The sequence below is a fragment of the Microcebus murinus genome, chromosome 13 (genome assembly GCF_040939455.1).
Source record: "Microcebus murinus isolate Inina chromosome 13, M.murinus_Inina_mat1.0, whole genome shotgun sequence".
Lineage (NCBI taxonomy): Eukaryota > Metazoa > Chordata > Mammalia > Primates > Cheirogaleidae > Microcebus > Microcebus murinus.
Window position 1 is genome coordinate 3,444,225 of NC_134116.1, and position 23,396 is coordinate 3,467,620.

General features: G+C 40.8%; 1 pseudogene; it reads left to right on the forward strand.

Moving 5' to 3' along the window:
• Positions 1-1,451: 1,451 nt before the first annotated feature.
• Positions 1,452-2,612, forward strand: LOC105867752 (small integral membrane protein 3-like; annotated as a pseudogene).
• Positions 2,613-23,396: the final 20,784 nt, after the last annotated feature.

Consider the following 23,396-nt stretch of genomic DNA (forward strand, 5'->3'; position numbering starts at 1 on the left):
CAGCTGCCATATTGCTTCATTCTCCCTTCCCCCTTCCCTATCCGTGACTGCCGAGAGAGATAATATAGCCACCAGCTGGAGGCATTTCCAGGGAATGGGACCTTCCCTTTTGGGGCCCTACAGCTGACTGAGGAGTACTCAGACAGTGAGCTCCCTACCCACCAGCCCTCCCAGGTTCTGCTGGCTCAGTGATCACAGGAGAACAGGACAGAGCCTGAGGCTGAGAGACATCAACCCAGCTTAGGCTTCCATGAGTGAATTAGTACTGGCACTCCTCTCCCTGGTGGGGTTAGGGATTGAACTCTGGGGCCCAGAGGTCAGACCTGCAGACCAGATCCCGTGGACCCAGGTCTCACATTGCCTGGGGCACTGAAGGGATACTCGTTAACAGCCTACTGAGATGTGTGTGCCTTCAGGGGCAGAACAGCGTCCTTGAGGGCAACCCTCTTCCCAAAGGGGGGCCATGTGCCCAGCCCAGGCAGTGACCCTGCACATAGAACCTCCCGGCTGGCATCACAGCCAAGGGAGACCAGTGGTGTGAGGTCTGGCCTGCAGGCAGAGGCCCAGGAGTAACCACAGAGTTGGGGAGCATGGAAAGCAGTGAGGCCTGCTTCAGACTGAGGGTTTCAGATGGCCCTACTCCCACATGCAGACTTTCTGACTGAGAAGGGCCATTCCAGCCCCTCCCTGACAGCTTTTCCCGGAAGCAGAAAACAGAACTTTGACCCCTGCTAACAGCACTTGTGGTGACTGAGGCCAGGCTTACCTAACCCAGCTCTGCCCAGACTCACTCCCAGACCAAGCCTCACTGAGGTGGAGAATAAGGACACACCTGGAAATCCCAGGGCCCCACCCACCACCTGAGGCACTACAGTGCCTCTCCAGGGGAACAAGAACTAGATACAAGACCCACAAACAACAGTGTAGCCTGCTTCTCCAAGCAAGTGCTACCTACTGACAGGGAGGAAATTCTGCACATACTTTTCACAGCACCTACTGATTAATCATACAGGTTGTGGTCAAATCTCACCCACAAACACCACCTACTGACTCAGAGACTAAACACGGCGTGTCAATACCCAAACAAAAACCTAAAGGCAAGGAGCAAAAACTGATCCAGGTGGGAAGAAATCAGTGAAGGAACTCTGGAAACATAAAGAACCAAATGGAAAGCACAACCCCAAAGAGGAGCACCAGCCCTTTAGAAATGGACACCAACCCAAATAAGACTACTAAAATGATAGAAGAGGAATTTTGAACATGGATCATAAGAATATTCAATGACTTGCAAGAACACCTGGATAACAAACAAAAAGAAAATGCGAAAAGATTCCAGGACCTGGAACAAAGATTCACTAAAGAAATTGAAACAGAGCGCGGTCCTGGGGACCCCGAGGAGTGCCGAGCCGTCCCTGCCCTGGGAACTTCCTGCAGACCCACTGCAAGGTTCACAGGCAGCTGTGCAGATCCCGGAGTCAAGCAGCATGGATGCAGTCAGCCAAGTCCCCATGGAAGTCGGGCTCCCCAAGCACATCCTGGACATCTGGGTCATTGTCCTCATTATCCTGGCCACCATGTCATCATGACCTCCTTGTTGCTGTTCCCAGCCACTGCGGTCATCATCTACCATATGTGGACTCATCCGGTCATCAGTGGGGCTGTCTGAGAACCTTCTGGGAGGGCCAGGTGGGGGATGAAGACAGGAGTCCCTCCCCCAGCCTCATCCCTGTTCTCAGAAAAGCAGAGCAGCAGGAGGGACTTTGGAGCTTGGACCTCCGTTCTGGTTTTGATTCCGCCACCGACCAGCTGTGCGAATTTGGTTGAGAGTCCTAACTCTATGGGTTCCAGGTTCCTTATCTTTCAAATGGGGGTTGTGTTCCCTGCCCTTCCTACCTCATAGGGTTGTAAGAACCAAAGGACTTAGTCGCGCTGAAAGCTGTTTATGAGCAGTAAAGTCGCCACAGACACACACACACACACACACACACACACACACACAATGTGATGCTGAGCGCTGAGAAGCTTTGAAGAACCAAAGGACCTGGTTGCTGGTGATGGCCTCAGTGGTAGCGAGGGAGAGCCTGGCATCGCAGCAGCCTTTGCCTGTGTCCCTCAGGTCGAACCACGCAAAGGACACCCTATACACCCTATCCTTATCCCTAGGGGCCAGCGGTACATTGGCTCAAAGTTATTCTCTTCAAGGTGGCCCTGCCTTGTGTTTTCTCAGTTGGGAGGGAACTGAGTATGGCAGGGGGGAGGGAGATGGGTAGAACTTCCCAGAACCTTCTCTGTGCCAGAATCTCCGACCCTATGTAATCCGGAGGAGGGTTCTGCCACCTATTTCCAATGACAAGGGAGTTGGGATGATGGGCTTCTTCCTGCGCTGGAGTCTCATGTCTTTGTTAGCTTTGACACTTAAGCAATGTTGGAAAATGCAGGGTGGCTGAGTTCCTTGCCCAGCTTTTAGGACCTCCAGCCCCCACGCCCTCGTGTGCCCCACTCTAGGGGAGGCTGTGTCCCTCTGCCCAGCTCCTGCAACAGTTAGCTCCATGTATACTCCTTCACTCCCTCCCATCAGCGCTGCAGCCGATCCAAGGAACTTATTTTTATTTTTTTTGAGACAGAGTCTCAGTTTGTTGCCCAGGCTAGAGTGAGTGCTGTGGCGTCAGCCTAGCTCACAGCAACCTCAAACTCCTGGGCTCAAGCGATCCTCCTGCCTCAGCCTCACGAGTAGCTGGGACTACAGGCATGTGCCACCATGCCCGGCTAATTTTTTTCTATATATAATAGTTGGCCAATTAATTTCTTTTTTTTAAATTTATAGTAGAGATGGGGTCTCACTCTTGCTCAGGCTGGTTTCGAACTCCTGACCTCGAGCAATCCGCCCGCCTCGGCCTCCCAGAGTGGGAACTTATGTTTTAAGAGACGTTTCCAGGACTTTTGGAACCAAGTCAAGACAGTGATGGTTATTTTAGACGCTACGATTTATATTTATATAGAGATATTTCTGGACCATGCAAGCTCTTTGTTATCAAAATCAAGAGCATCTGGGGATTTATTAAATTATGTACGAAGATAGCACAGATATTGGGATATTATTGTGTGAAAATGAAGCTTTTTACCTTGATCTGATTTCATTGATGTACACAACCAATTTCCAATAAAGTGCTAGAATGAGCAAAAAAAAAAAAAAAAAAAAAAAAGAAAAGAAAAGAAATTGAAACAATGAAGAAGTTTAACTGAACTTCTAGAAATGAAGAATCAATTGAGGGAAATACAAAACACAGCGGAAAGCCTCAAGAGCAGGGTAGATCAAACAGAAGGAAGACTCTCAGAGCTTGAAGATAACACCTGCCAATTAAATAAATCAGTCACAAAGATAGAGCAGAGAAACAAGAGAAAAGAGAAAATCCTAGAAGAGATGTGGGATTATGTGCAGAAACCTAATGTGAAGGTCATAGGGTTACCAGAAGGGGAAGAAGAAAATAATCAAGGGTTGGACAAGATATTTGAAGATATAATAGAGGAAAATTTCCCAGGCCTTGCTAAAAATCTCGATATACAAGTTCAAGAAGCTCAAAGGATCGTTGGGAGATTCAATGCCAACAGGGAGACGTCACGATATGCAGTCATCAGACTGAACAAAGTATCAACTAAAGAGGCCCTTCTATGAGCTGTAAAATAAAAGAAACAAGTAACATACAAAGGAATGCCAATCTGAATAACAGCAGACTTCTCTACTGAGACTTTACAAGCAAGGAGAGACTGGGGCCCCATTCTCACTCTTCTGAAACAGAATAATGCCCAGGCTAGAATCTTATTCCCTGCAAAACTCAGTTTTGTATAAGAAGGATAAATAAGACATTCTCAGATAAGCAAAGACTGAAGGAATTCACCAAGATAAGACCAACCCATCAAAACTATGGTTTTCAAATGGTGGCAATGCTCACCAGGGATTCGGGGGAGGGGACCCAATCTTAGGGAGGTGGCGAGTATTTTGGAGGGGAAGGGCATAACTCTAACCCTTCTTAGGGAGAGGCATTTGGTTACAATGTAACCAAAATGTCAAACAAAACAAAACTTTTTATCGGGTGGTGGGCAAGTGGGAGGGGGGAGGAGGAAAGGAGTGTATGCTTCCATAACGTGTGTGATGCACACCACAGGGGGATTGGACACATCAAGGGGAGGGAGGGAGGGCAGGAGCAATATTTTTAACCCTAACAATATTTGTACCTCCATAATATGATGAAATAAATAAATAAAAGAGGTTGAAATAAAAGCTTTCTGAAATCCCTTCTAGCACTAAAATTCTATGTTCTCCATTAAATTATGTATATGCAGGCTCCACAATATCCCTCTGGACTTAAATATCACACCAAAATGCAGTGCCAGGCATTTATTAACAATAAAAATTCAAGTGATGCAAAAAAAAAAAAAGAAGTACTCAAAACGGTGTTGCCCACAGATCAGCACAATAAACACTCACGAATGTAAATCTACTCAAAGCGAAAGATCAAAGGCCACATACCACAATGGCTCAAGAGAGAAAACAAAGCAACAAAGTTCAACCCAACATAATGAACAGAAATCTGCCCCACCTATCAGTTATCTCAATAAATGTGAATGGCTTGAATTCCCCACTAAAGAGACATAGGCTGCCAAATGGATACAAAAATAAAAACCAAGTATCTGCTGCCTTCAGGAAACACATTTAATACGCAAAGATGCAGTTAGACTAAAGGTAGAGGGGTAGAGAACAATATTTGAAGCAAACGGAAGCCAAAAGAAAGCTGGTGTGGTGGTGCTGACTAGAGATAACTTAGTTTTTAAATTAACAAAAGTAGTAAAAGACAAAGAAGGTCACTATATAATGGTGAAGGGTACAGTTCAACAAGAAGACATAACAATTTTAAATATATATGCATCCAACCTTGGTGCACCCAGATTCATAAATTAAACTCTAATAGATCTAAACAAATGGATAAACAACAACACCATAATAGTCGGAGACTTTAACACCCCACTGACAGCACAGGACAGATCCTCCAAACAGAAAATCAACAAAGCAGTAATGGACTTAAACAGAACTCTAGAACAAATAGGCCTGACTGACATTTCCAGGACATTCTACCCAAAAACCACTGAATATATGTTCTTCTCATCAGCTCACGGGTAATTCTCTAGGATTGACTATATCCTAGGACACAAAGCATGTGTCAAAAAATTTTAAAAAATAGAAATTATACCATGTAGTTTTTCAGACCACAATGGAATAAATGTAGAAATCAATCCTAACAGGAGTTCTTATTTCTACACAAAGTCATGGAAACTAAACAACGTTCTACTGAATGATCACAAACGAGGAAACCAAGATGGAAATCAAAAAATTCTTTGAACTAAAAGACAAAGGAGACAAAAGTTATCAAAACTTGTGGGACACAGCTAAAGCAGTCCTGAGATGAAAGTTTATTTCCATAAATGCCTATATACAAAAGTCAAAATAATCACAAATAGACAACCTAATGAATCATCTCAAAGAGCTGGAAAAGAAGAACAGACCGACCCCAAACCCAGCAGTAGAAGTGACATCATTAAGATCAAATCAGAACTAAACAAAATTGACAACAGGGTAAATATGTGGAAGAGTAATAAAACAAAAAGTTGCTTCTTTGAAAAACTAACCAAAATTGACACACCATTGGCTAGACTAATGAAAAGAAGAAGAAGAAAAAATCTCTAATGAGCTCCATCAGGAAAATAAAGCAGAAATTACAACAGATGTCCCAGAGATACAAGATACAATTTATGAATACTACAAAAACCTCTATGCACACAAACTGGAAAATGTGGAGGAAATGGACAAATTCATAGAAACACACAGCCTCCCTAGGCTCAACCAGGAAGAAATAGAATTCCTGAACAGACCAATATCAAGTACTGAAATTGAAACAGCCATAAAAAACCTTACTAAAAAGAAAAGTCCTGGACCAGATGGCTTCACATCTGAATTTTATCACACCTACAAGGAAGAACTGGTGCCTATCCTGCAGAAATTATTCCACAACACCAAGAAGGATGGATTCATTCCCAACACATTTTATGAAGTGAACTTAACCCTGATACCAAAATCAGGAAAGAATGTAACCAAAAAAAGAAAACTACAGACCAATATCCCTTATGAATATAGATGCAAAAATTCTCAACAACATCCTAGCCAATCAGATCCAGGTGCTTGTCAAGAAAATAATCCATCGCAACCAAGTGGGCTTCATCCCAGAGATGCAGGGATGGTTAAACATATGCAAATATATAAATGTAATTCACCACGTAAATGAAAGCAAAAACAAATACCATATGATCCTCTCAATAGATGCAGAAAAAGCATTTGACAAAATTCAACAACCTTTTATGATAAGAATGCTCAATAAAATATGTATAGATAGGGCTTACCTAAAAATGCTACAAGCCATATGTGACAAACCCACAGCCAATATACTCAATGGGGAAAATTGAAAGCATTCCAACGTGGAATTGGAACAAGAGAAGGTTGCCCACCATCTCCACTTCTATTCAATATAGTGCTGGAAATCCTAGCTACAGGAATCAGACAAGAGAGTGGAATTAAAGGCCATCCAAATGGGAGCAAAAGGGATCAAATTCTCACTCTTTGCTGATAACATGATATTATGCATAGGAAATCCCAAGAATTAAACCTGGAGACTCCTTGAACTGCTAAATGAATTTGGTAAATTCTCAGGATACAAAATAAATACACAGAAATCAGAGGCATTCATATACACAAAAACAGTACACATGAGAACCAATTCAAAAACTCAATTCCCTTCAAAATAGCAACAAAGAAAATAAAGTACCTAGGAATATATTTAAGTAAGGAGGTAAAAGACCTCTACAGGGAGAACTATAAAACACTGAAGAAAGGAATAGCAGAGGATGTAAACAGGTGGGGTAGGCAGAATGAACATTGTTAAAATATCTATACTATCGAAAGTGACCTACAGAGTAAATGCAATCCCTATTAAAATACCATCATCATTTTTCACAGACATAGAAAAAATAATTTTACACTTCGTATGGAACCAAAGAAGATGCTGTATAGCAAAATCAATCCTAGGCAATAAAAACAAAATAGGAGGTATCAATTTACCAGATTTCAAACTATACTACAAGGCTATAGTAATTAAAGCAGCTTTTTACTGGCACAAGAACAGGGACATTGACCAGTGGAACAGAGCAGAGAACCTAGATATTAAACTATCCTCATATAGCCAACTAATCTTTGACAAAGCAGATAAAAACATACACTGGGGAAAAGAATCCCTTTTCAATACATGGTGCTGGGAAAACTGGATAGCCACATGCAGAAGACTGAAACAGGACCCACGCCTCTCACTTCTCACAAATATCAACTCACGCTGGGTAACAGACTTGAACATTAGGTGTGAAACTATTAGAATTCTAGAGGAAAGTGTTGGAAATACTCTTCTAGACATTGGCCTAGGCAAAGAATTTATGAAGAAATCCCCAAAGGTAATCCCAGCAGCAACAAAAATGAATAAATGGCACCTGATCAAATTAAAAAGCTTCTGCACAGTCAAAGAAACTGTCAAGAGAGCAAACAGACAACCCACAGAATGGGAGACAATTTTCCCAAGCTACACATTTGATAAAGGGCTCATAACTAGAATTTATTTAGAATTCAAGAAAATCAGCAAGAAAAAAATCAAACAACCCTATCAAAAAGTGGGCAAAGGACAAGAACAGAAAATTTTCAAAAGAAGACAGAATGAAGGCCAACAAACATATGAAAAAATGCTCAACATCTCTAATCATCAGGGAAATGGAAATCACAACTCCAATGACATATAATTTATCTCCAGTAAGAATGGCCTTTATCAAAAAGTCCCCTAACAATAAATGTTAGCATGGATGAGGAGAGATCGGAACACTCCTACACTGCTAGTGGGACTGCAAACTGGTTCAGCCTCTGTGGAAAGCAATATGGAGATACCTTAAAGCGATACAAGTAGATCTACTATTTGATCCAGCAATTCCACTACTGGGCATCTACCCAAAAGACCAAATGACACCCTACAAATGGGGCACCTGCACTCGAATGTTTATAGCAGCACAGTTCACAATCGCAAAGGTGTGGAAACAACTCAGGTGCCCATTAATACATGAGTGGATTAATAAAATGTAGTATATGTATACAATGGAGTACTATTCAGCTTTAAGAAACAATGGTGATATAGCTCCTCTTATATTTTCCTGGATGTAGCTGGAATCCATTCTACTAAGTGAAGTATCTCAAGAATGGAAAAAGAAGCACCACATGTACTCACCAGCAAATTGGTATTAACAGATCAACACCTAAGTGGACATATAGGAATAACATTTATTTGGTGTTGGGCAGGTGGAAGGGGGGAGAGGGGACACGGGCAATATATATAACCTTAACAGTTGTACCCCCATAATATGCTGAAAAATATTAGAAACATTAGAATTTTTATTAGAAATAATTATAATTCTAAGCTGCAGCTTCTCTTCTTTCCCCAGAAATTGGGAAATGGAGCTAAATGTTCCAAGCTTCTGATCAAGGCTTGATAATTCTGACAAGGTATATTATTATTAGAATTAGAAAGTATTATTGGAAAGATTAAATGAAATATTTGTAAATGACCTGGAAGATTCTCCAGCCCATAATAAATGCTCTATCAATCTTCATTGTTATCATCATTGTGATCATTTTAAGTGGAAAAAAGATAACTCTGAAGCAGAATTATTGTTTATTCTGGCCTAAATATTATCAAAAACGATCTAAAATAGAAAATACGAGAAAGGGAGTGTAGCCTGTCCTTTTAATCCTGTACGGAAACATTGTTTGACAGTTCTGTTCAAAGATTATTATTAAATAGTTCTCTGGGTAAATGTTTCTGTGTTTGATTTGCTATCTACTAACAATTAGGGCCCAGAATCTGTGCAATTGTATGTTAACATGTATATTTGTGTCAAGTAGAGATTCAAATAGTTTCTGTCCAAGCCGAGTAAGACATCAACCAGTTTTATCCTACCTGGAAACAAAACCAAAAGCAATGGGGTATTTTTTCCTGATATTAAATAATACATGGTGTCTTTCGAACACCATTTCTCCAACTCTCAGACACCAACTGAGTTTAGCAAAATTCCATTCAATCCTAACACTACCTAGGGATGACATGAGACTCAACAAGCTTAAATACTCAGTCCACAAGACTTCCTTCACTTCACATGCCAGTCACAAGTAGTAGGTCCCCAGGTTACCTACACACCTGCTGACTTGGCTACAAAATCAGGGGTTCCCACAATCACCCTTTGCCAGCTTAGACAATTTGCTAGAATGACTCACAGAAGTCAGGGAAACTCTATACTTACAGTTTATTACAAAGGGTACAAATGAAGTCAGATGAACACATACATCTGGAAGGGTTCAGAAGGTACCCAAGCACAAGAGCCCCTGTCTTTGTGGAGTTGTGCTACCCTCCAGGCACACATATGTTTATGCTAACTCAGAAGCTTCCTGAACCCTGTCACCTGGGGTTTTTATGGAGGTATTATTGGGTAGGCCTCATTGTGGCTCTTGGTGATTAGCTCAATCTCCAGCTTCTCTTCCCTCCACAGAAGTTGGGGGATGGAGATGAACTGTCCAAGCTTCTGATCAAGGCTTGATCATTCTGAAAAGTCCCAATATGGAAGAGATCTAGGACTCTGCCAAGAGTTTAAAACCTTTTAATCTCTTGGTAATTTCCTGAGTGATAAGAGTTATAAGGGCCTTGTTTGTCCTAATGAGGAAAGTCTTGGCTTTTACCACAGTTATCACTCAGAAAATGAAAAGGTATTAGGAGCTCTGTGCCAAGAACTGGGGACAAACACTAAATATTTTTATATTTTACAACAAATGCCTGAAGCAAAAATAAAAGCTAATAGCATTTTTTTCAGTATTACTTTCCTAACTTTCCTTAGAGAAAGAATGTCCCTAACACCATGTTGGTTCCTTCATGGGTGAGTTGAAAACACTTTGGCAAATGTTCATTCCATATTAGTGTGAGAGGCATGTATTTAACTTTGGAAAACTTATACTGTTTCAGAATAGACATGAATTTTTTTTTTTTTACATCTCACTTTGACATTTTTATTTATTTATTTATTTTTTATTAGAACATAATTTTTATTTCATCATATTATGGAGGTACAAATATTGTTAGGGTTACAAACAATTTTTTTAATTTTAGCATATTATGGTGGTACAAATGTTTAGGTTACTTATATTGCCCTTGCACCACATGACTCAGAGCTTCAAGTGTGTCCATCCCTCAAACAGAGCACACTGCATCTATTAGGTGTGAATATACCCATCCCCTCCACCCCCCTCCTGTCTTCCCAACACCCGATGAATGTGCACTTAAGTGTTGGTCAGTTAATACCAAGATGATGGTGAGTACATGTGGTCTTGTTTTTCCATTCTTGGGATACTTTGCTTAGTAGAATGGGTTCCATCTCTATCCAGGATAATAAAAGAGGTACTATATCACCATTGTTTTTTGTGGCTGAGTAGAAGCCATTTGTACTCCATGGTACACATATACCACATTTTATTAATCCACTCATGTATTGATGGGCACTTGGGTTGTTTCCACATTTTTGCAATTGTGAATTGTGCTGCTATAAACATTCTAGTTCAAATGTTTTCTTATAGAATTTTTTTTGTTCTTTTGGGTAGATGCCCAATAATGGGAGTGCTGGATCAAATGGTAGTTCTACTTGTATGTCTTTGAGGTATATTCACATTGCTTTCCAAAGAGGCTATACTAGTTTGAAGCCCCACCAGGAGTATATGAGTTTCTAACTCTCTGCAACCATGCCAATATTTATTGAAACATTTTGATAAAGGCCATTATCACTGGAGATAAGTGATATCTCATTGTGGTTTTGATTTGCATTTTTCTGATGATTAGATGTGTTGAGAATTTTTTCATATGTTTCTTAGCCATTAGTGTATCTTCTTGTGATAAGTTACTGTTCATGTCCTTTGCCCACTTTTTGATAGTGCTTTTTAAATTTTTTTTTTTGTCGATTTTTCTGAGTTGTATACAGATTCTAGTTATCAGGCCTTTATCAGATGTGTAACATGAGAATATTTTCTCCCATTCTGTAGGTTGTCTGTTTGTTCTAATGATAGTTTCCTTGGTTGTGCAGAAACATTTTAATATCATCAGGTCCCATTCATTTGTTTTTGTTGATGCTGTGATTGCCTTTGCGGTCTTCTTCATAAATTATTTGCCTAGGCCAATGTCTATAAGAATTTTTCCACATTTTCTTCTAGAATTGTTATAGTCTCACACCTTAGGTTTAAGTCTGTGATCCAAGGTGAGTTGCTTTTTGTGAGAAGTGAAAGGTGTGGATCCTGTTTTAGTCTTCTACATGTGGCTATCCAGTTTTCCCAGCACCATTTATTATATAAGGATTATTTTCCACAGTGGATGTTTTTGGGTGCTTTGTCAAAGATTAGATGGCATTATGAGGATGATTTTACTGAGTTCTCAGTTCTGTTCCATTGATCTATATGTCTGTTGTTGTGACACTACTATGCTGTTTTAAGGACTATATCCTTGTAGTATAGCTTGAAGTATGTTAAGTTGATGCCTACCAATTTGTTCTTTATGCTTAAGGTTGCTTTTGCTATAAAGGGTCTTCTCTGGTTCCATATGACGTGCAGAATTATTTTTTTTCTGGTCTGTAAAAAATGATGTTGGTATTTTAATAGGGATTGCATTGAATTTAAATCTCTTTGGGTCATACAGACAGTTTAACAACGTTGATATTGCCGACCCATAAGCATGGAATGGTTTTCCATCTACTTATATCCTCTGCTATTTCCTTCCTCGGTGTTTTCTAATTCTTCCTATATAGGTCTTTTACATCCTTAATTAAACATATTCCTAGGTATTTTACTTTCTTTATTGCTGTTGAGAAGGGCATTGAGTCTTTGATTTGATTCTCAGTTTGATCGTTGTTGGTGTATAGGAATGTGACTGATTTCTGTACATTGATATTGTAACCTGAGACTTTGCTGAATTTGTTTATCAATTCCAGTAGTCTCATGTCAGAATCTTTGGGGTTTTCTAGATATAAGATCATATCAGAGGGGCGGAGCAAGATGGCGGACGAATAACACCGCCAGACAGAGGGTCTCTACAGAAAAGACCAATTCTAGCAGAAACTAGAAGAAAGAAGCAAGAAGACGAGCATACAGCGGACAAGGGCCGGAAGGAGGGGTACCTGAGACCCTGGGAGACTCCACGGGAGGAGGCTGCGGAGGAGAACTGGAGGCTGAGACCACCAGAGCAGCCCGGAGACCAGCGGCAAGGGTAGGTGGAATTGCTGTTTCCCCTCCCCTGCATTCGGGACTGCTGGCGGGCTCCCCAGTGGGTGGAGAGACCTGCGGACATCAGCCCAGAGACTGCCGCCGCTTGCCAACGGTGAGCCTGTAGCAGACGTGGCACCAGGTTCCCAACTTCCTCCGGGCACCTCCGTGTGCACGGACCCGAGCCGCGCGGCAGGCGCCATATTGCCTCCTCCTCCCCTCCGCCGACCCTACCCGCGGCTGCCCAGAGAGACAATACAGCCACCAGCCGGAGGCACCTCCAGGGAACGGGACCTTCCCGTTTGGGACCCCACCCGCCCTCCCAGGTGCTGCTGGCACCGTGTTCCCAGGAAAACGGTGCCGACTAAGAGGCTGAGAGACATAGATCCAGCTTGGGCTTCCTGTGGGTGAATTAGGACCGGAAATCCTCTCCCTGGTGGGAATACAGTTTGAACTCTGGGACCCAGAGGTCGGACCTGCAGACCAGATCCCCTGCACCGAGGGCTAGCATTGCCCCGGGCACAGAAGGATTATACGCGAACAGCCTACTGAGGGCTGTGTGCCTCCAGGGGCGGATCGGCGTCCTAGAGGGCAACCCTCCTCCCAGGAGGAGGCCGTGTGCCCAACCCAGGTGGCGTTCCTGTGCAGGGAACCTCCCCGCCGGCACCACAGTCCGGGGAGGCCTGGTGGCTTGTGGTCTGGCCTGCTGGCAGAGGCCCAGGAGTAGCTGCAGAGTTGGGGAGGGTGGAAAGAAGCGAGGCCTGCTGCAGACTGCGGGTCTCAGACAGCCCCACCCCCACCTCCAGACTTTCTGGCTGAGCGGGACCATTCCAGCCCTGCCCTGACAGCTTTCCCTGTAAGCTGAGAACAGAACTTTGACCCCTGCTAACGGCCTGAGGGCAGGCTTACCCAACCCAGCTCCGCCCAGAACCAGAGCTGATAACAGGACTCAAAATCAACACCATAGCCTGTTCCTCCAAGCAAACGCCACCTACTGACAGGGGCGGCATCTTGCACAGCCTTTCCACGGCACCCACTGACTCAATATACAGGGAGTGGTCCAATTTCACCCACAGGCACCACCTAACGCCTCAGAAACTAAACAAGGTGTGTGAATACCCAAACAATAACCTAAGGAAAGAAACAACAACTGATCGACATGGGAAGAAGTCAGCGAAAGAACTCAGGAAATATGAAGAACCAAACGGAAAACACACCCGCAAGGAGGAGCACCAGCCCCCTAGAAACGGACACCGACCAAAATCAGGCAACCAATATGACAGAAAAGGAATTTCGTATGTGGATCATAAGAACACTCACCCAGCTGCAACAACAACTCAATAACCAACACCAAGAAAACACAAAAAACCTCCAAGAAATGGAACAAAGGTTCAACAAAGAGATTGACACAGTGAAGAAAACTTTAACCGAAGTCCTGGAGATGAAGAATCAACTCAGAGAACTACAAAATACTGTGGAAAGTCTCAAGAACAGGGCAGATCAAGCAGAAGAAAGAATCTCAGAGCTTGAAGATAACACCTTCCAATTAAATAAATCAGTCACAGAAATACAGCAGAGAAACAAGAGAAAAGACCAAAGCCTACAAGAGCTGTGGGATTATGTGAAAAAACCTAACGTGAGGGTCATAGGTTTGGCCGAAGGGGAGGAAGACAACACTCAAGGGCTGGACAAGCTTTTTGAAGATATAATAGAGGAAAATTTCCCAGGCCTTGCTCAAAATCTCGATATACAAGTTCAAGAAGCCCAGAGGACCCCTGGGAGATTCAATGCAAACAGGAAGACGTCACGTCATGCAGTCATCAGACTGACCAAAGTATCAACTAAAGAGGCCCTTCTAAGAGCTGTAAGACAAAAGAAGCAAGTGACATACAAGGGAAAGCCAATTCGAATAACATCAGACTTCTCTAATGAGACTTTACAAGCAAGGAGAGACTGGGGCCCCATTCTCACTCTTTTGAAAGAAAACAATGCACAGCCTAGAATATTATTCCCTGCAAAACTAAGCTTCATATATGAAGGAGAAATAAAAACATTCTCAGACAAGCAAAGGCTCAGAGAATTCACCAAGACAAGACCAGCCCTACAAGAAGTACTTAAAACAGCGTTACGCACGGAACATCATAATAATAATCCACGGATATAAAAACAACCAAAACCCAAAGATATTAAAGGCCAGATATTACAATGGCTCAAGACAGAAATCATAGCAACAACATCCAACCCAACAGAATGATCAGTAATCTACCTTACCTATCAGTTCTCTCAATAAATGTGAATGGCTTACTCTCCACTCAAGAGACATAGGCTGGCTGAATGGATAAGAAAATACAGGCCAAGTATATGCTGTCTTCAGGAAACACATTTAACCTGCAAGGATGCACATAGACTAAAAATAAAAGGGTGGAGATCAATATTCCAAGCAAATAGAAACCAAAAGAAGGCTGGTGTGGCAGTTCTAATTTCAGACGATTTAGTTTTTAAACCAACAAAAGTAGTAAAAGACAAAGAGGGTCATTATATAATGGTGAAGGGCACAGTCCAACAAGAGGAGATAACAATTTTAAATATATATGCACCCAACTTAGGTGCACCCAGATTCATAAAGCAAACCTTACTGGAGCTAAGCAAATGGATTAATAGCAACTCCATAATCGCCGGAGATTTCAACACCCCACTGACGGCACGAGACAGATCCTCCAAACAGAAAATTAATAAAGAAATAATGGACTTAAACAAAACTCTAGAACAATTGGGTCTGACAGACATCTACAGAACATTCTACCCAAAATCCACTGAATATACGTTCTTCTCATCAGCTCACGGGACATTCTCTAAGATTGACCATATCCTAGGACACAAAGAAAATCTCAAGAAATTTAAAAAAATAGAAATCATACCATGTACTTTCTCAGATCACAGTGGAATAAAACTAGAAATCAACCCTAACAGAAACTCACATTTCTACACAAAAACGTGGAAATTAAACAACCTCCTACTAAATGATTACTTCGTAAATGAAGAAATCAAGACGGAAATAAAAAAGTTCTATGAAGAAAACGACAATGGAGAGACAAGTTATCAACTCCTCTGGGACACAGCTAAAGCAGTTCTGAGAGGAAAGTTTATCTCCATAAATGCCTATAACCAAAAGGCAAGAAGATCACAAATAGACAATCTAATGAAACGACTCAAAGAGCTGGAAAAAGAAGAACAGAACAACCCCAAACCCAGCAGAAGAAGTGAAATCAACAAGATCAAATCAGAACTAAACGAAATTGAAAACAGGAAAGCTATTCAGGAGATTAATAAAACAAAAAGTTGGTTCTTTGAAAAAATAAACAAAATTGACACGCCATTGGCTAAGCTAACGAAAAGCAGAAAAGAGAAATCTCTAATAAGCTCCATCAGGAATGAAAAAGGAGATATCACAACTGATCCCAAAGAGATACAACATACAATTTATGAATACTACAAAAATCTTTATGCACACAAACTGGAAAATGTGGAGGAAATGGACAAATTTCTAGAAACACACAGCCTCCCTAGGCGTAACCAGGAAGAAATAGATTCCCTGAACAGACCAATCTCAACAGCTGAAATAGAAACAGCAATTAAAAATCTCCCTAAAAAGAAAAGTCCCGGTCCAGATGGCTTCACACCTGAATTTTACCATACTTACAAAGAAGAACTAGTACCTATCTTGCAGAAACTATTCCACAACATCGAGAAGAACGGAAACCTCCCCGACACCTTTTATGAAGCGAATATTACTCTGATACCAAAACCAGGAAAGGATGCAACAAAAAAAGAAAACTACAGACCAATATCCCTAATGAATATAGATGCAAAAATTTTCAACAAAATCTTAGCTAACCGAATCCAGACACTTATCAAAAAAATAATCCACCACGACCAAGTGGGCTTCATCCCAGGGATGCAGGGATGGTTCAACATACGTAAATCTATAAATGCAATTCACCACATAAAAGAAGCAAAAACAAAGACCACATGATTCTTTCAATAGATGCAGAAAAAGCTTTTGACAAAATTCAACACCCTTTCATGATACGAACACTTAAGAAAATAGGCATAGAAGGGACATACCTAAAAATGATACAAGCCATATATGACAGACCCGTAGCCAACATCATACTGAATGGGGAAAGACTGAAATCATTCCCACTTAGAACTGGAACCAGACAAGGCTGCCCACTATCTCCACTTCTATTCAACATAGTGCTGGAAGTCTTGGCTACAGCAATCAGACAGGAAAATGGAATCAAAGGTATCCAAATAGGGGCAGAAGAGATCAAACTTTCACTGTTTGCTGATGATATGATATTGTATCTAGAAAACCCCAAGGATTCAACCAAGAAACTCCTGGAACTGATCAATGAATTTAGTAAAGTCTCAGGATACAAAATTAATACACAGAAATCAGAGGCATTCATATATGCCAACAACAATCTAATTGAGAACCAAATCAAAGACTCAATTCCCTTCACAATAGCAACAAAGAAATTAAAGTACCTAGGAATATATTTAACCAAAGAGGTAAAAGACCTCTACAGGGAGAACTATGAAACACTGAGGAAGGAAATAGCAGAGGATGTAAACAGATGGAAATCCATACCATGCTCGTGGATCGGCAGACTCAATATCGTCAAAATGTCTATACTACCCAAACTGATCTACAGATTCAATGCAATACCTATTAAAATCCCATCAGCATTCTTCACAGATATAGAAAAAATAATTTTACGCTTCGTATGGAACCAAAGAAGACCCCGAATATCAAGAGCAATTCTAGGCAACAAAAACAAAATGGGAGGCATTAATATGCCAGATATTAAACTATACTACAAAGCTGTAGTAATTAAAACAATATGGTATTGGCACAAAAACAGGAATATTGACCAGTGGAACAGATGTGAGAATCCTGATATAAAACCATCCTCATATAGCCGTCTCATCTTTGACAAAGCAGACAAAAACATACGCTGGGGAAAAGAATCCCTCTTCAATAAATGGTGCTGGGAAAACTGGATAGCCACCTGTAGAAGGCTAAAACAGGACCCACACCTTTCACCTCTCACAAAAACCAACTCACGCTGGATAACAGACTTAAACCTAAGATATGAAACTATTAGAACTCTAGAGGAAAAAGTTGGAAACACTCTCCTAGACATCGGCCTGGGCAAAGAGTTTATGAAGAAGTCCCCAAAGGCAATCACAGCAGCAACAAAAATAAATAAATGGGACATGATCAAACTACAAAGCTTCTGCACAGCCAAAGAAATAGTCATGAAAGTAAACAGACAACCTACAGAATGGGAGAAAATTTTTGCATCCTATGCATCCGATAAGGGACTGATAACTAGAATATACTTAGAATTCACGAAAATCAGGAAGAAAAAATCAAATAACCCCATTAAAAAGTGGGCAAAGGACTTGAACAGAAATTTTTCTAAAGAAGACAGAAGAATGGCCAACAAACATATGAAGAAATGCTCAACATCTCTAATCATCAGGGAAATGCAAATCAAAACCACAATGAGATATCACTTAACCCCAGTGAGAATGGCCTTTATCAAAAAATCTCCAAACAATAAATGCTGGCGTGGTTGCAGAGAGAGAGGAACACTCCTACACTGCTGGTGGGACTGCAAACTAGTTCAACCTCTGTGGAAAGCAATATGGAGATACCTTAAAGCGATACAAGTGAATCTACCATTTGATCCAGCAATCCCATTGCTGGGCATCTACCCAAATGATCCAGTGACACTCTACAAAAAAGACACCTGCACTCGAATGTTTATAGCAGCACAATTCATAATTGCAAGGCTGTGGAAACAGCCCAAGTGCCCATCAATCAAAGAATGGATTAATAAAATGTGGTATATGTACACCATGGAGTACTATTCAGCTCTAAGAAACAATGGTGATATAGCACACCTTATATTTTCCTGGTTAGAGCTGGAACCCATACTACTAAGTGAAGTATCCCAAGAATGGAAAAACAAGCACCAGATATATTCTCCAGCAAACTGGTATTAACTGAGTAGCACCTAAGTGGACACATAGGTGCTACAGTAATAGGGTATTGGGCAGGTGGGAGGGGGGAGGGGGGCGGGTATATACATACATAGTGAGTGAGATGTGCACCATCTGGGGGATGGTCATGATGGAGACTCAGACTTTTGGGGGGAGGGGGGAAATGGGCATTTATTGAAACCTTAAAATCTGTACCCCCATAATATGCCAAAATAAAAAAAAATAATTAAAAAAAAAAAAAGAGTACAAAAGCAGATTTTTAAGCTTAACAAATGTGCTTTACAATGTACCTATTATCATGAAACATCTGCATAAATGTTATCTTTTATCCATTCAGTAACATAACAAATTGAGAAATTAACTTAAAAATACTAAAATTTTCTAAAATTACTGCATCTGAGAGTGGTTTAAAGATTTCTACTCCCTGAGCCCTAATGCCCAGGCCCAATTTTGAGCAATTTGGCATTTGGTGACTTGCCTCTACTTTCCACAATCAACTCAGTTGTTAATTAAACCCAGTGAAACATCTCCAGGGCAATGGCTCTGGCATCAGGAGACCCACAGAAGAACCACCCACTGCCAATAAATATAATAAAAAATGAAAAAAAAAAAAAAAAAGATCATATCATCAGCAAAGAGAGATAGTTTGACCTCTTCTGCCCCCATTTCAATACCTTTGATTTGTTTCCTTTATCTGATTGCTCTGTCTAGGACTTCCAGCACTGTGGTGAATAGAAGTGGTGATAGAGGGCAATCTTGTCTGGTTCCAGTTCTAAGAGAGAATACTTTCATTTTTTACACTTTATGTATGATGTTGGCTGTGGTTTGTCATATTTGGCTTGTATCATTTTAGGTAAGTCCCATCTATGCCTAATTTGTTAAGTGTTCTTATGATAAAGGGTTTTGAATTTTGTCAAATGCTTTTTCTGTGTCTATCGAGAGGATCATATGGCATTTTTTTGCCTCTATTTACATGGTGAATTACATTTATAGATTTGAGTATGCTGAGCCATCTCTGGGATGAAGCCCACTTGGCCATGATGGATTTTTTTTATAAGCACCTGAATTTAGTTTCCTAGGATTTGTTGAGAATCTTAGCATCTATATTCATAATGGATATTGGTCTGTAGTTGTCTTTTTTGTTCCTTCCTTCCTGGTTTTGGTATCAGGGTGGTGTTGGCTTCATAATGTGAAGGGGAGGATTATGTGTGTTGGGGAGTATTCTTTCCTTCTGAACGTGGAATAATTTCTGCAAGATAGGCACCAGTTTTTCTTTGTAGGTCTCCTAAAATTCGGGGGTGAAACCTTCTGGTCCAGGACTTTTCTTTGTAGGAAGGTTTTTTATTGCTGTTTCAATTTCAGTACTTGATATTGGTCTGTTCAGGAATTCTGTTTCTTTCTGAGTGAGCCTAGGAAAGCTGTGTGTATCTAAGATTTTGTCCATTTACTGCACATTTTCCAGTTTATGTGCATACAGATTTTTATAGGATTCATGGATGATGTTTTGTATTTCAGTGAAATCAGTGGTAATTTCTCCTTTTTAATTCATGATGGAATTTATTAGAGTTCTTTCTTTTCTGAATCTCATTCATTTAGCTAGAGGCCTGTCAATTTTGCTTAGTTTTTCAAAGAACCAACTTTTTTATTTTATTAATCTTCTGTATAGTTTTTCTTTTTATCAATTTCTTTCTGTTCTCTCTAAGCTTTGTTCTTTCTTTTTTTCTGTTGGGTGTGGGGACAGTTTGCTTATCCTTTTCCAGTTCTTTGAGATGATTCATTAGATTGTCTATTTGTGATCTTTATGTTCTTTGGATGTTGGCATTTATGAATATAAATTTTCCTCTCTAGACTGTTTTAGCTGTATTCCAAAGATTTTGATAACTTGTGTCTCCTTTATCATTTAGTTCAAAGAACCTTTGATTTCCATCTTGATTTCCTCTTGAACGAAATAATCATTCAGCATAAGGTTATTTAGTTTCCATGACTTTATGTGGAGATAAGAATTTCAGTTGGAGTTGAATTCTAATTTTATTCCACAGTAGTCTGAGCAGATGCATGGTATAATTTCTAGTTTTTTAAAATTTTTGAGACATGCTTTGTGTCCTAGGATATGGTCAATCTTAGAGAATGTCCCCTGAGTTGATGTGAAAAACAGATATGCAGTGGTTATGAGGTAGAATGTTCTGTAAACGTCATTCAGGACTATTTGTTATAGAGTTCTGTTTAAGTCCATTATTTCTTTGTTTATTTTCTGCTTGGAGGATCTGTCGTGTTTTGTCAGAGGGGTGTTGAAGTTTCTGGCTATTATGGTGTTTCTGTTTATCATTTTGTTTAGGTCAAGTAGGATTTGCTTTAAGAATCTCTGTGCACCTGATTTAGGTAGATAAATATTTAGGATTGTTATGTCTTCTTGTTAAATTGTACCTTTCACCATTACATAGTGACCATCTTTGGCTTTCATTGCTTTTGTTGATTTGAAGACTAAGTTATCTGAAATAAGAACTGCCATGCCAGCTTCATTTTGGCTTACATGTCTTTGAAAAATTGTTTTCCATCTCTTGAGTCTGAGTGCGTCCTTTATGTTAGATGTGTTTCCTGAAGACAGCAGATACTTGCTTTGTGTATATTTATTCATTCGGCCAGCCTATGTTTCTTTAGTGGGCAGTTCGGGCCATTCACATTTATTGAGAGAATTGATAAATGGGGCAGATTCCTGTTCATCCTGTTGAGTTGAACTTTGTTGCTTTGTTTTCTTTCATGAGCCATTATGGTATCTGGTCTTTGACCTTTAGCTTTTGGTTGATTTTACATTCATGAGTATTTTTTTTACTGTTCCATATGTAACACTGTTTTGAGTACTTCTTGGAGGGCAAGTATTGTCTTAAGGAATTCCTGCAGTCTTTGCTTGTCTGAGGAGGTCTTTATTTCTCTTTCATATACAAAACTTAATTTTGTGGGATACAAGATTCTAGGCTGGGTATTATTCTGTTTGAGAAGAGTGAGAATGGTCAAGAAGTCTGCCTTTATTCTGATGGATTTTCATTTGTAGGCTACCTATTTCTTTCATGTTACAGCTCATAGGAGGGCCTCTTTGGTGGTTATTTTGGTCAGTCTGATGACTGTGTGTTGTGTCTCCCTGTTTACAATAAATCTCCCAGAAGTCCCTTGAGCTTCCTGTACCTGGATATCTAGATTTTTAGCAGGACCTGGAAAATTTCCCTCTATTATATCCTGAAATAGCTTATCCAACACTTGTGTATTTTCTTCTTCAGCCTCAGTGATGGCTGTGATTTTTACCTTAAGCATCTTTACATAATCCCACATTTCTTATGTGTTTTGCTCTTTTCTCTTATTTCTCTCCTCTATCTTTGTGACTGACTTATTTAATTGAAAGTGGTTATATTGAATCCATGAGATTCTTTATTATTATTGATCTACCCCATTCTTGAGGATTTCCACTGTGTTTTGTAATTCCTTGAATAAAGCCTTCATTTCCAGCAGCTCTGTTTGATTTTTTTAAATATTTCAATTTCTTTAGTGAATTATTTCTCCAAGTACTGTATTTTTTGGGAGGAGGGGGATTCTTTGTTTTTTTTTTTTTTTTTTTTTTATCTATTTTCTCATTGAGTTTTCTTACAATCCATGTTTGAAATTCTTCTTCTGTCATTTTAGTGTTCTGAATTTGGTTGATGCCCATTTCTAGAGGGCTGGTCTTCCCCTTTGGGAATGTGCTTTCTGTTTAATTCTTCATACTTTTAGAGATCTTTTGCTGATTCCTTACCATCTAGATCAGTTGTTGCTTCTTACTTTTAGATTTTTGTTTGGATAATGACACACCCTGTTTAGTCTCTGAGCCAGTAGGTGGTGTTTGTGGGTGAGATTTGACCACACCCTGTAGGATGAATCTGTAGATGCAGTAAAATTATGTGCAGAATGATCTCCCTGTGAGTAGGTGGCTCCTCTTGGGAGGAGCAAGCTGCAGTGTGGTTTTGGGGTCCTGTAACGAGCTATTGTTTCCCTGGAGAGGCACTCTGGTGCCTCAAGTGGTGGGTTGGGCCCTTAGACCTCCAGGTGTATTCTTATTTTCCACCTCAGTATGGGCAGATGTGGGAGTGAGTCTGGGTGAACCTAGGTTGGTTGAGCCTGCCCTCAAGCTCCACAAATTCTGTTAGCAGGGGTCAAGGTCTGCTGTCTGCTTCTGGGCAAAGTTGCTGAGGTGGCTGAAATGGTCCCTCTCAGCAGAAAAGGCTGCGTATGCAAGTGGGGCTGTCTGAGGCCTGCATTCTGGAGGAGGCCTCACTTGTTTCCACGCTCCCCTATTCTGTGGTTTCTCCTGGGCCTCTCCTAAAAGGCAGAACCCCAAGCCAGTGGACCTCCCTTGGGTGTGGTATGGGCCAAGAGGTTCTCTGCCCAGAATCACAGCCAAAGCAAGGTGCACTACTCTCCCATGGGAGGAGGGTTGCCCCTCAAGCACACTAATCTGCCCCTGAAGGCAGACACACCTCAGTAGGCTCTATCACAAATATCCCATTTGTGCCCTAGAGCAGTGCAATTGAGACCTGGATATACGGGATTTGGTCCTCAGGCCTCCCCCCTGAGACCTAGAGATCAATCCCTGACCTGCCACTGGACAATTGCTTGTCTCAAGTCACCCATGAGGTGTCCAGGCTGGATCAATGTCTCTCCACCTCAGTATTTGCCCCACTCTCCTGGGGTCATCAGGCAATCAGCACCTGGAATGGCTGGTGGGTAGGGAACTCACACTCTGAGTATCCCTCTGTCTACTGTAGGGCTCCAAAAGTAAAGGTCCCATTCCCTGAAGATGCCTTCAGAAGGTGGCTAAATTGTCTCCTTCAGCAGCTGCGGGTAAGGAAGGGGATGGGAAGAATGTAGCAATATG